Raw genomic sequence first — 6,533 nt, forward strand, 5'->3', positions numbered from 1 at the left:
GAGAATAATTTCATCTGTTCTTTTGCCATTTTTTGGAATATTTCAAAATTATTAACTTATGTTCTTTTGCAAACTATTCTCTAAACATTAATAATAATAAATTTTGAAATAAAAAGTCTTTGTTAAAACCATTTGTTGGCAGCAGATGACCCGATTATTTAAAGTCGAAAAATCCACAACATTTGGAGTACCGTACGAAATCAAAGTTCTATTCTTTTCTTTTTTGTATTTGTTTTTCTTTTTTACACTTTTCTTTCACATTCTTTATCCATAAATACTTGTATTGTTCGCACCACATAAATAGTTATCAAGGATATCTCACTCTTTACACAAATACCCGATGAAAAGGCATTAATTTGTTTTGTTGCTTGCCATCATCATCATCATCATCATCGTCATCATTGTCATCATCGTCATCATTTGTAAACTGGTTGCCATCATAAGACTGCTATTGACAGTTATATTTACCAACTATCCTGCATATACTTACTATTTAAGTTACACTAAGCATACCATAAGTGTTCATATCAAAGCGCACGGGCATATAGAATACATATAACTGATTACTAATAACTCTTGTGTTGTATATGCAATCCCTTGAACTGTATGCATTATGCTAAAAGTGTACTTCAGCTAATACAAAAGCGTACCCCCGCTAACAGAAAAAGATGTTGAAATTTACTAAAACAAGAAGACATAGTTAACGTTACTTGACGTAAAAAAAAAATATATATATATATATATATATATAAAAGAATTTCGCCCTTAAGAGCATAGAATCCGCAAAGTTTTCCATAAAGTTCGTAACTAAATTTATTACAAATATTAATAATTTTGAATATTGTTAAGGCAATTGAAGAGGGAAGAGAATATTGGGAAAAAGTATCTGTCTTGTATCCTCTGTCCTATGGTTTTAGAAAAATTTCCTTTGTAGTTCAATCAACTTTCATTCATTTATTTCCCATTCTTTAAATAGATCATCAAACTTTCAGTGGGTGTACAAATGTTCACTGAAATACTTATTTCTATATTTGTTGCTTGATGTTGCAAGTTTTTATCTTATGGGTAAAATTTCTGTGCAATCACTTCTTAACTTTTGATTTAATGTCTCAGAAACAACGTTCGGTTTTTAGATCGCTTATCACTGCTTATAAACATTCATTCAATCGAATCAAACATAGTGAGTTTATCGATTCTGTTAGTATATCCTAGATCCTAGATAAGAAGTATGCATCGACCTGACAGTAGGGCTTTTCCTCCTACAATGTATTATTAGTAAAAAGTTTCCTATACACAATCATGTTTGTGTCAAAGCTAAAATAAATCGTCAGGTTCTTTACCTTCAACAGAAAAAGGAAAAAAGGAGAAAGAAAAAAAATTAATGTTTCTTTCATATTTCTTTCTCTTAATATTTTACCCACACCAGGAGGTAAATTAAATTTTGTCAAATGCATGTAAAGCACAGAAGTACACTATAAAGCGCCTGCAGTCGTGATTGGTTCCTTTGAAGTAGCACTTAGAATATACAATTATTTGTGACAAATGGAGTCGGATCGAACCCAAGGACTGATAAAGAGGAAAAAAATTATGAAATAATTTTTTGCTTCAGGGGTTTTTTTTTTGAGAAACTTTCTTTTAGATGGGTAGCATACCTTCATGTACTTGAACACCCGCAAAGACTGACTTGACGGTCGTGATTCTTGTCTACTCGACTACTCAGGCGCATCAAGCTACAACGTTAAATTGCACACAGCTTGCGACGAACGAAGATCGGGGATTCTTTCCCTTATTTACCTTTTATTATGTCATTCATAATAAAAGCTTCCCTCAATATGTTGGGTGCGAATTAAAAAGAAATATTATCCTTTTCATTTGAAATCGTTTAATATTTCTTAATACACTTACAAATTTAGAAAAAAGCAAACTATTTACCTTTCGAAAAGCAAACTCGTTTATCATTAATTTATAGTAAAGAAAAAGGATTTAATTATATGAAAAAAAAAAAAAAGAATAAAATGAATTCGCGAGAATTTTGAACTCACCTTGACCTCCTAAAAACAAATTTACTCGATTTATATTATAAGTGCATAACGACATAATTATTCAAAAATTTTCAAAACAACCTCTTCAACTATTTCAGCCTTGATCGTTCGCACCAAAAATACTCAAACATCGTAAATGTATCAGTATCGGTATCGGTATCGGTATCAGTTATAGTTATAATGTTTTTCAAAAAAAAAAAAATTCATTCAATTACATTGAATTCTATAGAAGATTTGCGTTTTCATATACAAGACATTATACAGTTTTATATTAAGGGTGTGGCATAGCATGTAATAACCAACCGCATAACATTTAGTTAACTTTAGTAAGTCGCTGTCACAACAATATTGTAAAGAGAAGAAAAACAACACCCACTAGAATTTTCAGACAAACATGCGGTTCTTACATATGTATTCTATCATCAGCATTAGTCTTCCTTACCATGGCATATAAGCAACACAGCGCATTCATCATCATTATAATCATCATCATCATCATCATCATCATCATCATCATCATCGTCATTATCGTAGACAGTGATAATGTCGGTTACTTAGCTAGCACTATTCAACCATTATGAGTGAATACTTGCCTTATATGCGCTTCAATTGAACCTTTTGTTTGTGCCCCATGTACGTACATATATATTACAGCAGCAGCAGCAGCAGCAGCAGCAGCAGCGAGTGTGTTATTGTGTGTTATTCATTGTAATTGTGCTGGCTGACAGTATATGAATTACAAGCATAGTCATATATACGCGTAAATATATATATATATATGAGTAAATAAGGCTCAATGACAAAATGTTTGACCTATTGATTGATTGACTTTTTTAAAATACTCACTCCAACTGTTTGTTAGTTAGCTTGCCGGCCTATCTAACTAGCTTTTTGATGCTCTACTCGAGTAATCTGATTTGTTTTTATGGGAGCAGTCAGTTAATAAACAGAAAGGTTAAGCAAAGAAAAAAAAAAAAGAGGGAAATTGACTTTTGAGGATTACTGCGCTTAATAGAGAGAAAATAGGATGAAAAATATTTCTAGTAACGAGAAAACGTGATATAGCCGAGGTAGTGTGAAAGTAAAGATAAAATTGACAATTGAAAATGAAGTAAAGTAGCTTAACGCTAAACAAAGCGAAACGTAAATGAAAATATTGCCTAAGAGTGTATATCAGTTGCTGTAATATAACAGAGAAAGAGGGAATAAGTCCACAACTGCAATCCTTACTTTGCTCATCTGGATCAATTAGGTGACGCCAAGTGTGAAGATTTACATTGTGGCCGATGTTTCGCTCAGCTCCAGAAAATTTACCTTTGACAAAGGAGATATGAGAGCTTCCTCCGTGCTCTCGTATTGCCACAACTTAGTCCAATTTCATAAGTTACCACTTTATGGATATATTGCGCCTTCATATCATGTAATTTCACTATGTAAGAATCATCAAAAGCGAGGCCTAATAAAAACGATTTTACATTTCCAAGACGCTTGAGTTAGGATATATTTCCTTTCATAATATCCGGGAATCCCTTTAGAAAATATCCTTGAATAGAAGAGTAAACAGCTTGAATCAGAGTTGAAAAGTCATAAATATTTTATCAAAGATTTGTAAGATTATAACTTAACTTAAGCGTTGATCGCGAGATCCTAATATCGACGGCTAGCTGCATGCTCGCGCTTAAGAGTTACGCATGAGTAGCTGGAGCCCACTTGGTCGTACCTATATTGAGTATTAAGCCAGAGAGGAAATTCTGCGACATGTCTTATTGTGGCTGCTGCTCATCCAAGAAGCGAGACAAAATTTAATTTGTGGCAAGCATAAAAAACAACATAGCACAACTTCTCTGAATTCCACTGCATTACTGCCGGATATCAATGGCCCGTCAATGTCTGGCTATATCCAAATAAAGTTAATTCGACAGCAACGTGGCTAAATTTACTCTTAGCAATCTTCGGAGAGCATGTGAGGTCGAAACGAGTGACGATTGTTAAAACTCGTGTACGTGTTAATAATATTACAAACAATTTAAGTACAGCCAAACCGCTGTGAAAACATCGAATATTGACTTTTGTCTGATCGGCAATGCGGAAGCTCACCTTGCTGATCAACGTCTAGTTTGGAAAGTTTGTGGCGACAAGCAACTGAGTCCGAAAACTGAAACTTGTTACGTATATCCTCAGGAATAATCATGGATCGAGAGTGCCCTATGGGCGCAGGATCCTCGTAATAAACTAAAAATTAAAAGCAAAGAAAAAGGGATTCTAGTATTCACTAGCATTAGAAAATATTGGATTTCGTAACTGATACGAAAGCAGGCTGCCCATCATTGACTAACTCGCCCATGTAGAATAACAAGAATATTCGCCATGTTTAAATTTCTTCTATTCTGCACTTAACTTACAAGACACTTTGGTTAGCTATGCTAACAACATTCTATTGTTCGTATAAAGTTCACCAGCAACCAAATTATTTATTTGCCTATCGGGTTGTTTCAAGTACTGTTTCTTCGTTCCTAAACAATTGAAAATAAATTAAAAGGTATTCGTTCATTCATTCATTCAACCATTCACGGCAAACTTGATTAGTAATATCGTAATATTCTTCATCTCTTCATAATAACATTTCTGTAATTGTAGCTTTTAGACTTTCGATTTGTGAAAGTCTCGTATAATCTCAAGGCTTGCAGCCTTCGCGGCTTGAAGCAAAGAATTCACATGCTATCCAAAACAATGCCCAAACTATCTTCTATGTTGTCTTCTGTGTTGTTATGTTGTCCCTTTATTTTAAGAGTAAAATAAATCCATTTACCATAATACTAAGATAAGTGTTAACATAAAAGAGAACGGACTTAGGCCACTTTCAAAACTCAAACGACTCATGTGTTCTTTTCAATTGCAGTGGATTAGAAAAAAACAAAAATAAACAGATACAAAAAGCATTATAACGAAGCAAGCAAATATGCGAACAATGCTAAATATGCGATGATGAAGACCGATGAATGAATGGAAGCTTTTTTCTTTTAGTCGCCATAAGGTTACAGAATTACATATTTTTTGGTTGGGGTTTTCGTTACTTACTGTATGTAACTGCACTACAATATTGTACTTACAAAATTTTTTTTTTTACTTTTTTTTTCGTCTCTTTTTCTATTATTATTATTGTTTCTTGCACAAATTGCTTTTCTTTTACTATACGTTATGTTTTTGTTTTTTGTTTTTGTATTTGCCTGTTGTCCTTCAAGTATTATTATTACTGTTGTTGTTTTGTTCTTGTCATTGTTCGTTAGTTGCATTGTTATACAGTGATAGTAGTAAATAATGAAAAGAAGAAGAAAATAAGGAGAACAAGAATGAACATTCAAAGAAGTTTTCACAATTGTGCTTTCATCATGAGTATTGTGTGTCTATAAGCATGAGGGTTGCGTTAAGTTGGACTTAGAGGCTTTTAACAAGATTGGCTTTCAAACTTTAACCACCGTCAGTACAATCAACCATATTTGATCGTATGCACATGTACAAATATTATATTATATATATGTATATGTGTATATGTTTTCTTGTATCTAAAAGCGAACTCAACGGTATGGTCTTTAGCATTATGTGCATATTTTTTCTTCTATTATCTTTCTTTCTATTTATTGTTGCTATCGCTGTTGTTTTCTGCTTTTATTTTTGTATTTAATGGTTTGCTATTGTTTCTACATTTTCAATGATAGTTCTCTTATAATAATGGTGTTTTATTTTCACAATATTTTTGAAGTAAAACCACCTAGTATTTCATAATAGCTTTTGTCTCCTCTGAGAATATCATAATTATTTTCATTATTTTTTTTTTTTTGTTATTGTTAATATTTAAATTTAAAAAAAAAAACCGGAAAAAATTTCAAATAAATCCATTTATTTAGCAATGTTTGCTAAACAAGAAAATTCACGTCATACTAAGCAAGTGCTGGTAAATAATAATTTTGTCTGCCATGATAACTATACTACGCCACTATACTACACATCCCATTTCCAGGCAGTGTTCATTCATTCACTTGCATAAATTGTTGCATATGTGGGCGTCTAAGGCCAACAACAGTTATTGCCCTTTAAATGCTTGCATTCGTAACTCAAAGAAAAAACAAAAAAAAAACAAAAAAAACAAAACCAAATCCAAAGTAGAAAGCTTTTTCTGCAATAAGAATGATTTATGAACTTAATAGAGTGCATACGAGAATATCATGGCTGGCTGTGTTATTGTTGTATGTTATATGTAAGTGCATATTGATATTTGGAAGGGATGGTCAACAACAATAACAGCAAAAATTTGTTTATTATTTGAAAATCATTTATCACACAATATTTGACTTGATTGGGAAAATGCTCACAAGCACAAATAAAATTTTTGCAATTGTATGCCAAGAAGTATAAAATGAAGCCAAAATTGATTGTAAGCAAATCAAATAAAATATAGTGAAATAATATTTAAACAAACAAAAAAAAAAAAAA

The 6,533-nt window shown here is 32.2% G+C and overlaps 1 protein-coding gene across 5 annotated transcripts in view; it reads left to right on the forward strand.

Annotated features, from left to right (window-relative positions):
- LOC119635261 (homeobox protein 5-like) overlaps positions 1-6,533 on the forward strand; it is a 69,568-nt gene that overhangs the window by 18,104 nt on the left and 44,931 nt on the right. The window lies entirely within an intron of this gene.

Source organism: Glossina fuscipes, unplaced genomic scaffold, assembly GCF_014805625.2.
Source record: "Glossina fuscipes isolate IAEA_lab_2018 unplaced genomic scaffold, Yale_Gfus_2 26, whole genome shotgun sequence".
Classification (NCBI taxonomy): domain Eukaryota; kingdom Metazoa; phylum Arthropoda; class Insecta; order Diptera; family Glossinidae; genus Glossina; species Glossina fuscipes.